The sequence below is a fragment of the Nicotiana attenuata genome, chromosome 7, assembly GCF_001879085.1.
Source record: "Nicotiana attenuata strain UT chromosome 7, NIATTr2, whole genome shotgun sequence".
NCBI classification, from domain to species: domain Eukaryota; kingdom Viridiplantae; phylum Streptophyta; class Magnoliopsida; order Solanales; family Solanaceae; genus Nicotiana; species Nicotiana attenuata.
In genome coordinates this window covers 19737412-19756593 of record NC_031995.1, presented here as the reverse complement: position 1 = coordinate 19756593, position 19182 = coordinate 19737412, and the positions used below count along the sequence as shown (strand labels likewise).

Here is a 19182-nt window from a genome sequence, read left to right as displayed (position 1 = left end):
TGACTGTCACTTTGTGCGACAACAATTCCTTGTCGGCTTGATTTCACTCTCCTTTGTTCGATCCTCTTCTCACTTTGCGCACCTTTTTACCAAATCACTCTCAGGTCCTACTCATCGTGATTTATTATGCAAGTTGGGAACTTTCTTCCCCCTCCAACTTGATGGGGGTGTTGGTGTAGATGATGATGGCTATGAACGAAAGAACGAAACAGTCGTTTTTCACATGGTGATATGAACGAAGAAAGAAGGAGACATTCGTGTACCTAGGTTATGTTTGAAAGGAAAGTGGTCAGTCTTAAGGTTATTAAGAATCGGGCCTGTATTTTGGGTTACTATGTTTGGGCCGCTCTCAGTTTTAGGCTGATACAGATATTGCAATTGAAGGATCTTTGAAGCCTACACTTCTAGAAGCCTATAGATACAACAATTATACACCTTGTAATTAGAATTCTTTATTCTATATTTTTATCCAATAAATCTGTTATACAGTAGCAACTAGAATAGTGCCACTTAGCATAGTTTGTTATAGGCCAGATTCTTTTCTTGTATAAATATGGACACTATACAGAGCTGTTACTACACAATACAATATATAAAGAAATTTTTTATAATTATTCTTCAATTCTTTCAGTCCATGTATGAGGATTCAAAACTAGTAAGGGGAAGCTCTCATTATATTCCACTGGCTTAAATCACCGTACTCGACAGGCTCAAACGTTATTGGTACTTCACAATTTATAGTTTAAAAAGAATATCAAATTGCTTGTAGAAACACTGATGATCAACAATCAATTTAATTCTACAAGCTTAGCACCACGAGATGAGATGGTATGGTTATGTCCTACGTAGATCTCCAAAAGTATGCACTTGTAAGGTATTATGTGCACTGTATTTTATAAGGCATTATGTGAATACTACAAAAAGTAAAAGAATATGTAATTCATTTCGCTCTACTTTAGAGTTTCTCTACTTTGATGCATCAATTGTGGAAGTGGTGAGGTGATACCTCCTCACTTCATTTCGAAGAGAAACGAATGAAAACAGCATCACATGGTGGTCCAAAATGGAGAAGGAAACAAATAGAAAATAAAAAAAATTAGCATCAGAGGGTCTTATTTTGTATCAAACCCTCTAATCCATTTTGATGTGCAGCGCGCACATCATCTGAATTGCCTCCCCTTATATACCTTAATACACTACCCCATTCTGAGTTACATTCAAGCATTAATATTGTTTTAGTATTTGTAAATATGAACATCACCATTTGCAGATACTTGTTTGACCATGAGTCTTTATAAATATTAAAATATTGGTTCAAAGGTATATTAGTTTAAACAAAATCTTGAACTTTCATGAACTATTTTTTCAAGTGAAATTCATATCCCAAAACAACTTGACTTCCACAACTTTTTCCGAATACTCTTATTTCAACTTGAACTCAAACATTATTCAAGCCCTTACTTGGTAGCCATAAACAGAGGTAGTTCCGGGATAGACTGTTAGAGATCCGTATCATAATGCCTTTTTGTTTACCCCAAAAAATGAGTAACAATTAAATTTGTACACGGTTTAAAGGATACATGGTTTAATTCAACACGAATAATTAAGAATAACAAGTAAATGAATTAAAGACAAAATAAATGATCAAACCAATTGCAATGTAATGACCAAGCCTGATCTTAGATTGAACAGTGGAACTCGTCCTCGATTGGACCCTCGATACAAGTTCGATCGCGAGTGAAGAAATAACAAATGAGTAATGCCTTGAATAATAGCTAGAAGACAAAAGTAAACTTTTATTACTTTGAATTGCGAGTCACAATGTGTCAGATCAAAGAAAAACTTCCCCTTTATATAGCAGGAAAATTTCAGTCCTAGTACAAGTCTAAAAATCTTTTTTTCTCGGTAATTGTTGATCTATAATTGATACTGAACTAGATTCACGTTGTAATATCCGGTTGAGGGCGAATATTACATCAACCTATCCGTCATGCATAACTATTCACCGCGTATCCCGAGGTCCAAAAGCTATACTTGGTCCGAGGTACGTCGTTTTACCGTATCCGATCTCAGATAGATCGTTCATTCTTCTCGAGTCTCGATATGAGGGGTTTCTAGCCTCGATTATAATCATGTCAAGCCATACTTCCTCTTCGTTCTTTCATTGGGGAACCGGGTAAAACTTTACCCCCGATTTTACCCGTACACAGATAGTCCCCTCATTTTTCGGAGAGTAGATTTATCGAAGTGACGAGAAGCGATAAATTAACCCCGATTCCTTCTTCCGTACGTTACAACCAATTTGATGGATTATCAAAACGTCCCATCAGTCACGTCGTTCTGACTTCAGACACGTTTCAGCCGCCGGCTGACTGTCCTCGAATGCGAAACATCATGCATTGATTATCCTTCCTCTATAAAAGCTTCGACCCTTTTTTCACTTTTTTACTTTTCGATTCCAGACCTCCTTCACTTACCCACGAATTCTCCACTTATCTATAATACCTTCAAATACTCATACATTGCTTTCTAGATCTTCATATCCTCATCTTCAAACCTTCATATTTTTCTTCAAGCCTTCATATTTTCCAGAATCCGATGGCAAACTCTTCCAAATTCGTGCCTCAACAGACCGCCCCTTGATCTTCTAACCTGGCCACGGATGCCGAGGTGGCCGTTCCTAAGGTGGCCCAGGAGCCTCCTTTGAAGAGCTTCGTTCCCTGAGGTTGATCCATTGAAAACACCTTCAAAGTCGAGAAGGCCTCCAATCAACAGGACCGAGGCGAAAGAGTATAGATGTACATATGATCCGTTACTAAGGACACACTCCCCACAATTCGGGTGGACTGTAACTGGGAGGGAAAAGAGGTGGTCAACCTCGGGCCCAACGAAGACATTATCACTCACGTGGAGAGGTATCTAAGTGTTTACACTTACCCCATCACGCTTGCCCTATAGACCCTATAATCCTCGGCTTCTTCAAAAGGTACGAGGTATGCCTTGGGCAGATTCACCCATCCTTTTGGAGGATCATAATCCTCCTCCGCCACTTCGTAAATAACACCAAAGCACCTCGGTTCACCCTCACCACCTGCTTCGTCTCTACAGTCCCTGAATCTTCTGAGGGGGGTTGATCAAGCTCGTTTGTCGAGCAAGTAAAGCTCCATTCTTGAGCATCACTGAAGGTCGAGATCGAGGTTAGCAGGGGATGTTTGTTCGAGTGAAAACCGAAGACCTTATTCCCCCCAAATTTCTGCCGTTCCCTGAAAAGTGGAACTCATCCCGTAAGTCTTCTCCTTCTTGAGTACTTGGTACTTCCTTTTATTCTTTTTATAATTGCCTGAGTCTACCGTAGTGCAGCGGTCGCCCAAGTTCCCAATGCAGTCCCCGCTTTAAGGAGTGGATCGTGAGGATTTGCAAACAAATGTCTTACTTCGAGCGCGAATGACGCAAACTCTCGAAGGGCAAGTGGGAGACCCGTTCCCATGGTGAGTCTTCCTCCCAGAAGATTACATTTACATAACTAAATTTTATTTCTGCTAAGTCTTTTCCCTTTCACAGGTTTTTCTAAGACAACCGAGCTTCGACTATTGGATGAGAACGAGGCCCCGTCCTCGCTTGCTGAACCCTTCACTTTGGGACAGCCTGGAGCTACCGCAAAGGAGGAGAAAAAGAGGAAATCCTCTAGCTCCCCAGACGCCGAGGTGAAGAAGAAGAGGGTAGTTTTTCGGGTCTGGAAAAGCAATAAAAAGAGTACCAAAGCCAGGGTTCCGGACCCCGATTCCTCTTCCGACTCAGGGATGACCTTGAGGATGATGACCTGGATTTCATCGCTCACGGGTCGACCGTCAACGAAGGAGAGCAGGCGGCAACCAAAGAAGGTGGCCGAGAGGCCGATCCCCCTCTAGCTTGGGAGCCAGAAGGAGAATCAGAGGCCACAGCCTCCTGAGAAGTCGCTCCTGCCCCAAAGGAAGTAGCTGGTGTCATCAACATTGCAGAGACGCCATCTCACACAGAGTATATGTTCGAAGATGCTCAAGCTGATAAAGAGAAATCAAATGAGACGGCACGGAACGTAGATGGTGCCCTCAACATGTTCTTCGACAGCTTGGACATGAGCGCATTGGAGGACTATTCCAGGCTTGGTCACCTGGAGGTCCCAAAAACGGACGTGCCGTCGGGAGCAGGCGAGCCGAGCTCGAGCCCGAAGCTAGTGAGGAAGTTCCTTGCCCCGAGTGTGGATCCCGCCCGTAAAAGAACGGTTTTGCTTACTATCCCGGTAGACCCCCGGGTGCTGTCCACTCCGACGTGTGTGGGCAGCTATTTTTGCTGCATGGTGACTGAGGTGGACCAGGCGCTGTTGATACCCAATTTTTCCTCATATATTCTTTTAATACATATATATACTTTCAAAATAGCACATATGCAGTTATACGCATGCATAAGCATTTTTATAATTTTTAAAAGCTCCAAATTGATTTATTTCTTCTCTTTTTATTTATAAAATTTCCATAATTATCCTTCAAGTTATTTTTGTGGTGATTTAGTCATCTAATTTCTTTATTTATGCCAAAATAGTGTTTAAACATTTTAAGTGTATTTTTTGTAATTATATTTACATTTTTTAGGCTAATTGCACATCTTTGCAATAATAGCCTATACCAGTGCATAATTACATTATTGATGCATAAAATGGTCTTTTATATTTTTAAATATTAAATAAGTATTTTAAATCATTTATTATTTTTATAAATTCTATAGTTATTAAAAGCGGCTATTTAAAATCTGGCCTGTTTTATTTCAATTTCAGCCCTATTCCAACCCAATACCACCCCAATTTTTAATTAAAATTACCCAGCCCAAACCCTGAAGACCTGATCCAGACCCAATAGCCTTTAATCTCGGCCGTTGATCATAGAGATCAACGGCCACAAATGACCCTTCCTAAAATAAACCAAAAGACCCCCCAAAACCCTATCATTCTACACCATCCGCCGCCCTGAAATACCTCTCCTCTCTCAAACGCTCTCAAACCTAACCCTCACTGACACTCACCTATGGCTATCTACGGTGGTTTCTCACCACCTCCCAGGCCTCCAATGGCCTCTCTCACGTTATTCTTGCCATCTCCAGGGTCCTCAAGGAACCAGGGCTAGTTGGCTTGCATCTATGGTTCCTTTATCGCCTGTTTCAGGCCACTCCAGTGTGATTCCGGTAAGATCGTCCTATATTGACTACGATCTATGGGTTTTTAAACATGTTTCTTCACCTCTGTGTTGTTCTCTTCGAAACCCTAATTTCATTTTCTGAACCTCTTAGATTTGTACGGATCTGAGATGATTTGGACTTGTTTCATGTGAGTTTTACAACAACCTTGAGATTCTTTACAAGAATCGTATGATTTTCAATTGATTTTCATCACTTTTCTAAACTAGGGTTTCCGAAATTTCTTTTTACAAAATGTTTGATTTTTTTTTTTAGTGTTTGATCTTTTGCTTCTCATATGTTTGACTGATTTTGTATGTTTTGCTACAACCTTAACTCGCTTGTACTAAAAACCCTAATTTTCTGTTGTTCTTCGTTTGGTTTATGGGTACTGGTATATTGACTGTGACCTTGCTTTGGTTTCTTGTGATTTCTCGTGATTTTCTCGCCCTAATATGCTTCGACTGAATTTCTTAGTTCGACCTTTCACTGATTCTATATGCTTGTGTTCATCCTAACTATTCATGTTAAGACCTGTATCTTCCTCCTTGAATCATTGTTGTTTTAAATTTTTTTTATTTTGTTAAAGTTGTGTGTCGAATCCTGACTACTCATATTTTGCCTTATTTTATATGCTAAACTTGCTGACTCTTTCATGACTTTCTCTTTGATTGAACCCTTGATTATTTTTAATTCCTTATTTCCTGGTTTAGTTTGAACACTTTCCCTTAAAACTTTCGATTCTTACCTCTCTACTCGATTTGATTGAAATGCTTGCCTTAATTAATTTTCCCTTGCCTTGTTTGTATTTTTGCTGATTCTTGCTGATTGTTTCCTTAATTGAAACTTCTGTTCATTTATCCCTAATTACCTACTCTTTACCCAAAACTTACTTGATTTTTTTCTTTAAATACCTAGCATGCTTTTACCGTTGATTTGATTATCCCTTGATTAAGTGAAGGACTTGCTGATTTACATATGTGATTGATTCCACAAACTTCCCTGATTTGCTACTTAATTGATCTCTTACCTTATTTTGTTAAGCTTTTGATTACTATATAAGCCCCATCCTATTTTTACTTCCGGACAACGAACAATAGTTCAAAACCACTACTTTTTACAATCTAAAAGGCTCTCTTTCTGCTCTCTTTACTACTTGTAATCTTTGCCATTCTAGCCGGCTGCAAGCCAAGGCTGGAAGTTGCACACTACCTTTCTCACATCTTGTGCTTTTCATTATTTAACTAGGTATGCTTCGGATTAATTTTTAAGAATCAAACCTATGTGTTTACTTACTGCTTTAGTTCATATGGCTTAAGTTTGTTCATGTTTCTGTCTACTGCTTAGCCAAGCATGTCTAATATTACCCATTCAAACCTATGATTAGTATGTTCCCACTTTACTTGCCTGTTTGCTGTCTTGTTTAGCATGTCTGCATATGTTTGGCCTAACTACTGTCTTTCGTAAACTCTGCTTCTATATAACTAGCATGCCTCCATTGTCAATACTTGCCCAACATGCTCATTTAAGTCCTTGCCTGCTCTGTTTCATTCCTACTAAGTCAGTCAATCCCTTTAAAGTAATTTTAGCTGTGTGATGCATGTTTCTGCTGTGATTTTTGTTGCATAGGTAGAACCCCCTCAATACTCTCTATGTCTTGTCGTCTGTATGCTCCATAAAGAGATACCCTCTATGTTCCCAACCCCCGATCCCCTTTGTGTGAAAGTTTTTCCTGAAACTTGTTCTATGACTTTGTTCTGATTGCCAATTGTTTTCTTCACACTTTTTCTCAAACTGTTTCAGCACTAATGGTTTTCAAAAGTTCTTTTCAGTCTTAAGACCTTTCTTTTAAACTCTTTCAATTGTTATGCACTTCCACTTACTCTTAGAATATTAGGTTCTGCCCCTTTGATATGCGTATTGCCTTGATATCCTTGAGATCTCTCTAAGCTCTGGCATGTCAGAGCTGGCCTTTCCACACTACACCTAAATCAATTATTATTTGAGAAAAGGTCTAGGTGTGAGCACTTCCTGGGATCCTTGAGGTCCTTAGGGAACTCTGACACACCTAGACATGAGATTGACTATGGAACTTTGGCATTTGAGGCTATTGGAGGCTTGGAAATCATTTGGGCCTGCTGCAGGCTCCCTATAGATTAACTCCTATTTATTTATGTATTTTTACTTAATTCATTGGTCTATAATAATTGTTGAAGACAAACAGTGGGGTGTTTAGTGAAAAGGGAGGGTAGTATATATATTATGGATAAAACTGGGTAGATACCATGCCTATAGGGTCGTGTCGATTCAAATGTGTTTGTTATGTTTGCTTTACTTCCACACAATTAGAAACCATGTCTATAGGGTCTAAATGGCTTTTAAAAATTAGATATCATGCCTATAGGAATTAAAATCAGCTCTAATAGAAATCATGCCTATAGAACGTAAAACCAGTTTAGTTAAATAAATCAGTTTAATCCACGTTTGTTTATTCCGAATTGGTTTAATTTAATTAATCTGTCCGCTTCTTTAAATAAGTTTTCAAACACTGCCTTAAATTAGTAGTGCTATAAAGCATGCCAATAGGATCTCAAGTTATCCGTTTAAAATTGATCATTGTTTTATTGCAGTCCTAATAGATATCATGCTTTTAAGACGTCACTGTCATGCGCTTAGGCAAGCCTATAGGGCGATTAAAATCCTGCAGCTATAAAACCGCGCTTTGTTTTTTAAAATTGCTCGCATTCATAGGTCTAAAATCAGTAGGCAAGCTAATAGGTCTTTGACACTTGGTCCTAACTCATGCCGTATACTCTCAGCCCACCTAGATATCATGTTCTAAGGTTTTCTCTCAAATACTTAAAAACAATCGTCTGAGACGTGCATTTGTTTGTTATGTTTGTGGAGGTAAATGTGAGCCTTTTTTTAATATAGTCCTACTTGTTTTGTTTGACGCCTAGACTTTTCTCCTTTAAACAACTTAGGATGGTCTAGAACTACCCGAAATTAGAGGTCCTAAATACCTCCAGGGCCACAAGGAAGGGACGGGTAGTGCACGCATAGGATATCTTTCAAGGTTATTACAATGCTTTAGGCTATGACCAAGGGGAGGGAATTGGGTAGTAAGGATATGATGAGTACGCGCTAATGTCACGTGTAGCCCCTTATTGAGGAGTGATTACCGGGCATTGTGTGGGGTGATCTTGTAGTCTAACCAACCTAGGACCCCCTTTCTTAACTCCCGTTGTTTAAATAAATTTACTTTTCTTTATATATGTGCAACCTGTTCAAACCCTTTTCCTTGTTTCATTACTTGAATGTCAAAACATTCCTTTACTTGCAAGTACGTGGTAAAACTGTTTATCTGTTTATTTGACTAATTCACATGAGTATAAGTTCGGTCGGGACCCACCGTTGTGGACCGGGAGGGGTGCCTAACACCTTCCCCTCAAGGTTATTTCGCCCTTACCCTAAATCTCTGGTAACGCAAACTAGTCCATGAGTTAATTGCTCAAGGTGCCCTAACGCACCATAATTCGTTAGGTGGAGACTCTTCAAAAACTCGATTCCCAAAAGGAAAAGAGTTATTTCCACCATGAAATGTCAAAACCCGGATGTTCTCTGCGAGGAGGAAAAAAGCGGGCGCGACAGCATGGCGACTCTGCTGGGGATATTTAGGCTCTTACCATAATGAACTTATTTTTCTGTGAATTAGTCCAAGCATGCTCTATCCCACGTACCCTTTCCCTTATTTGAATCTAACTGTTTATTTTATGAGCATTTATGATTTCTTTATTTCCCTGAAACTGACATGTCTCTTTGTTTTCTCCTTCTGTAACCGTCTTTCAATTATTTAAATACTGCATTTATTATTTCCTTACCTGCAAATACTTGACAACATGCTGTTATTATTGCATTTACTTCACATCATATTCCATTCGTGCGTATCAAAATCCTGTAAAACCGCTTGATGAGTGGTTGCGCTCTTCCAATTTATTACCCTTAAATTCGGAAAGGCTTATTTGCGGTAAAACTAGTCGATCAGCAGTGCAGTCGACGGTTCCGGGCCTTTCACCCTCAAGTTGTCCGCTTGAGGGTACCAGTCTAGACCCCCATAGTAACCTTACTCTGATTGTAATTGTGCATGCATCATGGTCAAACCTAGCCGGGTTAATATGTTGTCCACATAATAACCCTTTAAGACAAGCCTTATCCAAAAGTCCACCGGGGTTTCCCTATTCCCAACGGACACAACCACGTTTTGTGCATTAATTTGGAGAACTAAATGCCAATGTACTAAACATAAATGTATAAATAGTCGAGTCTGGTAGGGGATAAGGCACTAACTCTTTTGTTTTGCAGAAAATGAGGCACGAGGTCCCCAGATTCGGTATGGTCAGCAACATTCTACCATTGCTACTAGATTGGTGGGAGGACCTTTCCTCAAGTGACAAGAAACACGTAAGAAAGTACTTGGGCAATTTACCTTCTCTATTAGACAATGAGCCAAACAACAGGCTGATCGAGGCTGCCACTTTATTCTGGGATAGTGAAAGGACTGTGTTTCATTTTGGCGACATAGAAATGACACCACTTCTTGAAGAAATTAGAGGTCTTGCGGGATTGACTTGGGATAGCCCCGGGTTATTGGTGCTGGAGAACCGTACTCGTAAAGGGTTTGACTTGGGATAGCCCCTATTCCGTTCGAGGTAGAGGTAGCTCCGCCTACTGCCACCCCTGCTCCATTTAGAGTGGAAGTGGCCACACCTTTCACCGTGACAGTATCAACCACACCTCCTTTCCACTCAAAAGAGATACCCTGGGACTATGTTGCCGAAGCTAGGCTCAAAGGAAAGGCAAAGATGGAGGAAGCCGATGCCGCACAAGGAATGACCAGGACCGGGAGAATCTACACACCTAAATACTTGGGAGGACCAAGTAAGGATACTACTGCCAAGTAGCCTGTCATTGATACAAGGCCAGATGACCTTTGGAGGAAAGCCCAAGCAAGGGAATATTCCGTCATTGATCATTTGTACAAAACCCCAGCTCAGATATCCATCCTGTCACTGTTACAAAATTTAGAAGCACACAAGAATGCTCTGATGAAAGTGTTGAGCGAAGCTTACGTGCCCAATAACATCACCAGCGGAGAGATGTCTAACATGGTAGGACAGGTGTTGGAAAGTCACAAAATCACTTTCCACAAGGATGAGTTGCCACCTGGGGGTCTGAATCACAACAAGGCACTGCACATTACAGTGTGATGCGAAGACTACTTTATTGCCAGGGTCTTGGTTGACGGGGGTTCAAGCCTCAATATTTGCCCGTTCGACACTCTGAAAAGATTGGAAAGAGGTTTTCATGAAATACGAGCAGGAAGCATGAATGTAAAAGCTTTCGATGGGTCTGAAAGGGCCACAATCGGGGAGATTAACCTGTGCTTGCAGATGGGGCCAACTTGGTTCGACGTCGAATTTCAGGTGCTCGACATACTGGCCTCATGAAATCTTCTGTCAGGCCGACCATGGATCCATGCCGCTGGGGTTGTGGCATCCACACTCCATCAAGCCGTAAAGTTTGAATGGAATCGTCAAGAGGTGATCATTCACGGGGATGGGAGTAATCCCATCTACACTAGTCAAACCATCCCGGTTATTGGGAATAGAAGAAGGCTAGGAGGGGAAACCTATCATCACATTGAACGTGTCAATGCCGTTGAGAAAGGTAAATGGTGGAGCAGTAAACTAGAGAGCATACTGGCATAGTCTGGGTACGAACCTGGTAAAGGGCTTGGGAAGAATCTTTAAGGTATCACTAAGCCAATACGGTTGAAGGGTCACGGTACTACCTTTGGGCTCGGATATCAGTACACATGGAAAGAGTATAACGATTGGTCGCCTCCATGGCGTGGACCGTACTACCCTCTTGAGCAGCCAGTGCCACATCTGGATCAAGCCTTTCACCAATGATAAGAGGCTAAATCTAGGTAATTTGGCGATTGTTTATGCTCCCTCTTAGTTATATTCCGATGTCATAATGTGGTTAATTGATTAAAAATAGGCTCTAATTGTGAATTGTATACATTGCAGGATGAGGAGCCTACGTGATGCCTTAAAGTTGTGATTGGAACTATTTTGGAGCAAGAAAGACCCTTTGGAGATGAGTACACTTGAAGACGAGAAAAAGAAGTGAGGAAACAAAGTACTGGGCTAGCGCGCCGAGATGCGTGCCCGCGCTAATATTAGCGCGCCTTGAATAGAACATCTGCCAACTAGCGCGGTCAGATGCGCGCCCATATGCGTGACCATGCTAGTCCAATTTCCGGGAAGCGTTCTTCAGGGGTATAATTGGAAATCTGGAGGAAACCCCACTTAACCTATATAAAGTCAAGCTCGCCCAAGGATTATTTATCAAGGTTTTCATAGTCCAGTGAAGGGATAGAGAGGCAAGAAGAGAGGCAGAGATTTTGATCATCAAGTTCTTCTTTTCTTCCCTTGGTTTTTGCTAATTATGATGAAATTGAACATTATTGTGATGAACGCTAGCATGAGTGGCTAAACACCCATTGTTCTGGGGTTGTGATTTAGCCATGAATATTGTGGTTTTATATTAGCTTGACCTTGATTATAATTCACCAATATATGGTTGTTTCTTCAATTCTGTGTTTAATTGCTTAATTGTCTGGCCAACAGTTAGGTTCTATTTACTATCTATGTTATGCTTGGGAAAGCCATGTTTAGATTAGAGAAGAGTTGAAGAGAGCATGATCTTAACCCTTAGGGGGAGCGGATTTGTGGTTTGGATAGGAATATACCTAGTCACCGTGCTTAATTAAATATCGTAATCTTAATGCGTTCTTAATAGATTGATTTCATAGGAATATAGGCGTTAATCTATTGAGAATAGGTGAGTAGTACTTCGGAAGAAGGCTATGAGAGCATCTATCGATTAATTAGCAACCATGAGTGAATTATATGAAGGGGAGAGTTAATTAGAACACAATACGAATGGTGAATCGATCACAACCCTGGAATACTTATCTCTACTGAATACACAACAATCAATTAGTTACTTGATAATTTAGTTTTTACTTAGAATCGTAGTATAATATAATCATATCATTGGACTTTGATTTTAGCTGGACTGAATAGCAATTTGAGTAATTCCGTGAGTAATTTACACAAGTCTCTGTGGGTTCGACACTCAACTTATCATTATATTACTTGTCGACCACGTATACTTGCGTGTGCGTTTGGGAGCAACAAGTTTTTGGCGCCGTTGCCGGGGACTTGAATATTAGCTACTTGCTAGTTTTTGCTTTAATTGCTTATTTTGTCTAGTCTAACGTTACTTGATTGTTGCTCAGATCTCAGGAATTTTGATTGAATGCGTAGGGTCAGAAGCCAGGACCGACTTCAAGGCTTTGATCCTGAACCGGAGAGAACATTTCACAGGAGGTTGAGGGAAGCAAGGGACACGAATAATATTCAGGCACTTGTTCAACTTCCTGTGGACATGGCAGAGGAGCAACCCATGGCTGTTCAGGAGGTGGCAATGCCCAGCATTGCTAATGTCACCTCCAGTATAGTGAAGCCCAGGATCACTGGGCACTTTGAGCTGAAACAGAGCATGATCCAGCTGCTTCATGAAAACGGGCAATTTATGGGTCTTCCACATGAGGATCCGCAGCAGCATATTCTGAACTTCTTGGAGATTAGTGATACTTATATCACTAACGGGGTCACTCCAGATTATGTGAGGCTCACACTTTTTCCATTCTCTCTGTTGGGTGAGGCTAAGCGATGGCTAAAGGCAGAACCAGCTAACTCCATTACATCATGGAATGATTTGGCAAGAAAATTTCTGGCAAGGTTCTTTCCTTCAGGAAAAACTGCAAAGATCAGAAGTGAAATAGTGGCCTTCAAACAAAAAGCAGGAGAATCTTTATACTCAGCTTGGGAAAGGTTCAAGGGGCTACTCAGAGACTATCCCCATCACAATCAGACGAATGAAGTGTTAGCTCACACTTTCATAGAAGGGCTCCATTTTGAAACTAAGATTGTGGTAGATGCTTCAGCTGGGGGTCAAGTGTTGGAGAAAAGCTTTGACGAGATATATGCATTGTTGAACAAATTTTCTAAGAGCAATCTGGATTGGCAAGGAGAGATGGGCAGACACACAGTGCAAAAGTCTGCAGGGGTTCTTGAGTTAGATGTCGTCTCAGCATTATCAGCGCAGATTGCTACACTGGCCAATCAAGTCAACCAGATGAACTTGAGTATCAACAAGCAACAAATACAACCGGTACAACAAGTTCAAGCTTTTTGTGAAATATGTGGAGAGGGGCACACGAGTGATATATGCCCCGCAAACCCAGAGTCTGTCTGCTTTGTGGGTAGTTCAAATAGGGGCCAAACAAACCAATATGGGAACACTTACAATCCCAACTGGAGAAACCACCCAAACTTCTCTTGGGGTGGAAACCAGGGCACTCAGAATCAATATAGGCCTCAAGCACCTCAACAACAATATAGACCACCTCAGGTCGAACAACAAGCGAGTCCTACAAGTCATCTTGAAGACATGTTTAAAAAGATGATGGCTGAACAGCAAGCCCTCGCCACAACAGTGAGAAATTTGGAGCGTCAAATGGGACAGCTTGCTAGTACTCAAAACACTAGACCAGTTGGAGCACTTCCAAGTGACACTGAAGCCAATCCTAGGGCGGCCCTTAATGCCGTATCGTTGAGGAATGGGAGACAACTAAAGGAAGTTCTATCTAAAAAGAGGAAACAGGTGACTTTTAATGAGATGCCAGCCGTTGTAGAATCAACATCAGATAAAGCCTGGAGCCAGAGAAGCCAGCTGGAGAGGCGGTGGCTAAGCAATCCCCACAATTGGTTGCAAGGCCACCACCTCTATTCCCTCAAAGACTGCAAAAATTACGAGATAATGCCACATATAAAAAGTTTCTTGATATCTTGAAGCAGGTGCAAATAAATATTCCATTGGTTGACATCTTACAAGAAGTACCCAAATATGCAAAATACATCAAGGACATTGTGGCGAATAAAAGGAGGCTGACCGAGTTCGAGACTGTGGCACTGACTGAGGAGTGCAGTTCCAGAATTCAAGGCAAGTCACCTCAGAAATTGAAGGATCCAGGTAGTTTCACTATCCAAATCACGATTGGTAAACATGCTGTTGGGCGAGCTCTATGTGACCTTGGAGCAAGCATCAATTTGATGCCGCTATCTATATTCAGACAGTTGGGGTTGGGTGAACCACGCCCAACAACAGTTATCTTACAGTTAGCTGACCGCTCCCTTGCCCATCCTGAGGGAGTGATTGAAGATCTGCTAGTTCAAGTGGGGTCTTTCATATTCCCAGCTGACTTCATCATCCTGGATTATGAGCCTGATCAGGAAGTCCCATTTATTTTGGGGTGTCCATTCTTAGCCACGGGCCGAGCTATTATTGATGTTTGTGAAGGAAAGATGACGATGAGAGTGGGTGACCGAGTGGAGGTCTTCAATGTTTATAGAGCACTCAAGTTACCAGCCCATTATGAAGAGTTATCCATGATCTCTGTGGTGGAAGGTGATGCCACATCGTTAGTACCCTATATGAGCCCTGCAGATCCTGTTGAACGAGTATTGATTGGGGACGTAGAAAATAGTGAAGATGAAAGGATGGGAGAAATTGAGCAAGTGCTGGATATGTCATGCAGTTATGTACATGGGGTTAGAAAATTTGAAGAGTTGGACAGGCCTGTCACTCTGACCCTCCCCAGTCCATCTATTGAAGAAGCTCCGAAGCTAGAACTCAAGCCACTTCCAGCGCATCTGCGCTATGCTTATTTGGGGAACTCAGAGACACTGCCCGTGATTATTTCATCCAGCACTCAAGAAGAAAAATTGCTCAGGGTCCTCCGCGAGCATAAAAGGGCCATTGGGTGGACTATAGCTGACATCAAGGGTATTAGTCCATCGTTTTGCATGCATAAAATCTTTCTAGAGGACGGACACCGCCCCAGTGTAGAGCAGCAAAGGAGATTAAATCCCATTATGAGAGAGGTGGTGAAAAAGGAAGTAATCAAGTTGCTCGATGCAGGTATCATTTTTCCTATTTCTGATAGCAACTGGGTAAGCCCGGTTCAATGTGTGCCCAAAAAGGGAGGAATGACTGTAGTTGAGAACGAGAAGAATGAGCTAATCCGCACTCACACTGTTACGGGCTGGAGAGTCTGCATTGATTATAGAAGGCTCAATAAGGCAACTCGCAAGGATCACTTCCCACTCCCATTCATCGATCAAATGCTAGACAGGTTAGCCGGGCATGAATATTACTGCTTCCTTGATGGTTATTCAGGATACAATCAGATTGTCATATGCCCAGAGGATCAGGAGAAGACTACTTTTACTTGTCCTTATGGCACTTTTGCCTTCAAGCGAATGCCATTTGGTCTTTGTAATGCACCAACCACATTCCAGAGATGCATGATGGCTATTTTCACCGACATGGTGGAAAAATTCGTGGAAGTGTTTATGGATGATTTTTCAGTTTTTGGGTCTTCTTATGATGATTGCTTGAGGAATATAAGCAAGGTGTTGGCCCGTTGTGAAGAAACAAATCTGGTATTAAATTGGTAGAAGTGCCATTTTATGGTACAAGAGGGCATCGTGCTGGGTCACAGAGTATCTAGGAGCGGCGTTGAAGTTGATAAAGCGAAGGTGGAGGCGGTTGCAAAATTACCTCCACCTCTCTCAGTGAAGGGTGTCCGTAGTTTCTTGGGACATGCGGGTTTCTATCGGCGCTTTATTAAAGATTTTTCAAAAATTGCTACTCCTTTGTGCAGGCTGCTTGAAAAAGATGTCACTTTCAATTTTGATGATGCTTGCCTCAACACATTTGAGGAACTTAAAAAGAAGTTGGTGACTGCCCCCATTATTGTGGCACCTGATTGGTCTCTACCATTTAAACTTATGTGTGATGCGAGTGACCCTGCTATTGGGGCAGTGCTAGGCCAGAGGAAGGACAAGATGTTTTATTCCATCTACTATGCGAGTAAGACTCTTGATGATGCACATCTGAATTACACCACCACTGAGAAGGAGTTGTTAGCCATTGTGTGGGCCTTTGAGAAATTCCGGGCATACTTGGTGGGAACGAAAGCCATAGTCCATACGGATCATGCAGTAATCAGGTATTTGTTTACAAAAAAGGAATCCAAAGCTCATTTGATGCGCTGGGTTTTGTTGCTGCAGGAATTCAATGTAGAAATACGAGATCGAAAGGGGACAGAAAACCAAGTAGCTGACCATCTATCAAGGTTGGAAAATCACGATCACGTGGAGGAGGATGGCCAAATTAAAGAGGTGTTACCTGATGAGTAACTTTTTGCTATAACCCAAGACCCCCCCCCCCCCCATGGTATGCAGACTATGTGAATTATCTTGTGAGTGGAGTACTCCCTCCCGAAATCCAATCTGAAGCTAGAAAGCGGTTCTTACATGATGTGAACTTCTATTACTGGGATGAGCCCTATTTCCTCAAGGAATGTGCTGATCAGTTGATGAGGAGATGCATTCCTGAAAAAGAGGTGGAATTAGTGTTGTATGATTGTCACTCATCACCTTATGGGGGCTATCATAGAGGAGATAGAACTTCTACAAAGGTGTTACAATCCGGTCTCTTTTGGCCAACCTTATTCAAGGATGCCCATGCATTCGTAAAGAAGTGTGACCAATGTCATAGAACGGGAACAATCACAAGGAAGCATGAGATGCCTTTAAATAATATTCTAGAAGTTGAGCTTTTTGATGTGTGGGGGATAGATTTTATGGGGCCATTTCCACCATCCAGAGGAAACAAGTACATTTTGCTAGCCGTTGACTACGTGTAAAAATGGGTGGAGGCAATTGCTTTGCCAACAAATGATGCCATGGTGGTCGCTGCTTTTGTGAGAAAGAACATATTCTCGAGATTTGGGACTCCACGGGCCTTGATCAGTGATGAAGGGACTCATTTTTGCAATCGATTGTTGAATAACCTTCTTGCTAAATATGGAGTTCGCCACAAAGTTGCTACAACATATCATCCGCAGACAAGTGGGAAAGCTGAGGTGTCAAACAAAGAAATCAAGCAAATATTAGAGAAGACGGTGAGTGTGAATCAGAAGGATTGGGCTGCAAAGTTGGATGATGCCCTATGGGCGTATAAGACTACATATAAAACGCCAATTGGAGCGTCCCCTTACAAGCTGGTTTATGGGAAGGCCTGCCACTTTCCCGTTGAGCTTGAACACAAAGCATACTGGGCCATTAAGAAGCTAAACATGGACCTTGAAACCGCAAGTGAGAATAGACTTATGCAGTTGAATGAGTTAGACGAGTTCAGGCTGCACTCTTATGAAAATGCCAAGCTATATAAAGAAAAGACAAAACGATGGCATGACAAGCATATCAAGCCACGTCACTTTGAGCCAGGCCAAAAGGTATTGTTATTCAATTCCAGACTACGGCTGTTCCCTGGAAGCTAAAGTCGAGATGGCCAGGTCCTTTTGAGGTAGTGAGAGTCACTCCTTATGGTGCAATCGAGCTGCGAGCTTTTAAATGGTGAGAGGACATTCTTGGTGAATGGTCTTAGAGTCAAGCACTATTGGGGAGGAATGATTAATCGTGAAAAGACCAAGGTTGTACTCGCTGATGAGTAAGCGAGACTTTGCGTCGTCTCGCGACGTTAAATCAGGCGCTAGATAGGAGGCAACCCATTGAATTGTTGTAAACATCGTGCCACGACATTATATAAGGTGCTGGTTGGGAGGCAACCCAACGATAGTAGTAGTTGTGATTTTGTGGTTTAGGAAGTGCTAACCAATGCAGGTGACAATGAAAAAGTGCTAAGGCCGTCGAACGAGGTAAGGACAGGTGAAAAATTGAGAAAAAAAAAATTCCGCCCAGGTGCGTGCCCGCGCATGTGAACGCGCATCTGGGCATGCTAATTTGCACAGATTCTGTCTTGGCCGCGCACCTGGGCGCGCTTCTGAATGCGCAACTAGCGCGGTCGCGCATGTGAGCGCGCATCTGGGCGCGCTAATTTCTCCAGGATTCTGTTTTGGCCGCGCTAAACTAGAGCGACCGCGCATCTGGCCGCGCTAGTCCGTCAAATTGTCGCTCGTTTAAAACAAACCCCCAGCCCTTCCCTCCTCTCCCCCTTCCAACAAAAACATAACCCCTGCTCCCAAATTCCCTCCCCCATCCTCACCGATTTCCCCCATCCCAATTTCCCTATCTACATCCCCATTCTCCTTCTCCACTCACCACCATCGTCCCTCACAGGTATGAACTCTAGTTTCTTTTTCTTCTCTTTTTCTATTGTTATTTTTTTCAGATGTTGTTTGTATGCAAATTAGTTATAGTAGTTGTGCTTAGATTTTGTGTAGAGAATTTGGTGCTATAAGTTGTGGTGTTGGTGGGTGATAAGTGTGGGGTGGCATGCCACTTGATTTGTGATTTTGGTGAGAGTATGTGGTGGATTATTGTTTAAAAAACTTAAAAGGGGTTGTGAAGGTCTAATGCCCACAAGGTGTTCGTGGAAAGGCCCGAATGAACGTGCTAATGTAGTTTGTGACCATATATGCGTGTGAAGTCTGAGTAACCGCATTGCGTCACAAATTTTAGTTGGGCTGTGCTAATTTTTTTTCGTTTTGCAGGTATCATGGCTCCATGAAGGAAACGACAAGCCACAGGGGCCTCATCAAGCAGCCAAGCTGGTTTGGCTAGGTCAAGAGGGTCTGCACATGCCCGTCCCTTTGATGTTACAAAATTTGCTTCAGCCGCAGCTCAGGACCGCTTTACGGAAAAGGCTCGTAGAAAGCCAATTCCGGAGAGGGGTATTCACGTCGGATGGCTCCAGCACCACTGCCCGCGCATGTATAATGAATTGGTGAGGCGAGGGTTGCAAACCTTCATC

The 19182-nt window shown here is 42.1% G+C and overlaps 1 pseudogene; it reads left to right on the top strand.

Annotated features, from left to right (window-relative positions):
• Positions 3209–18992, top strand: LOC109229877 (annotated as a pseudogene).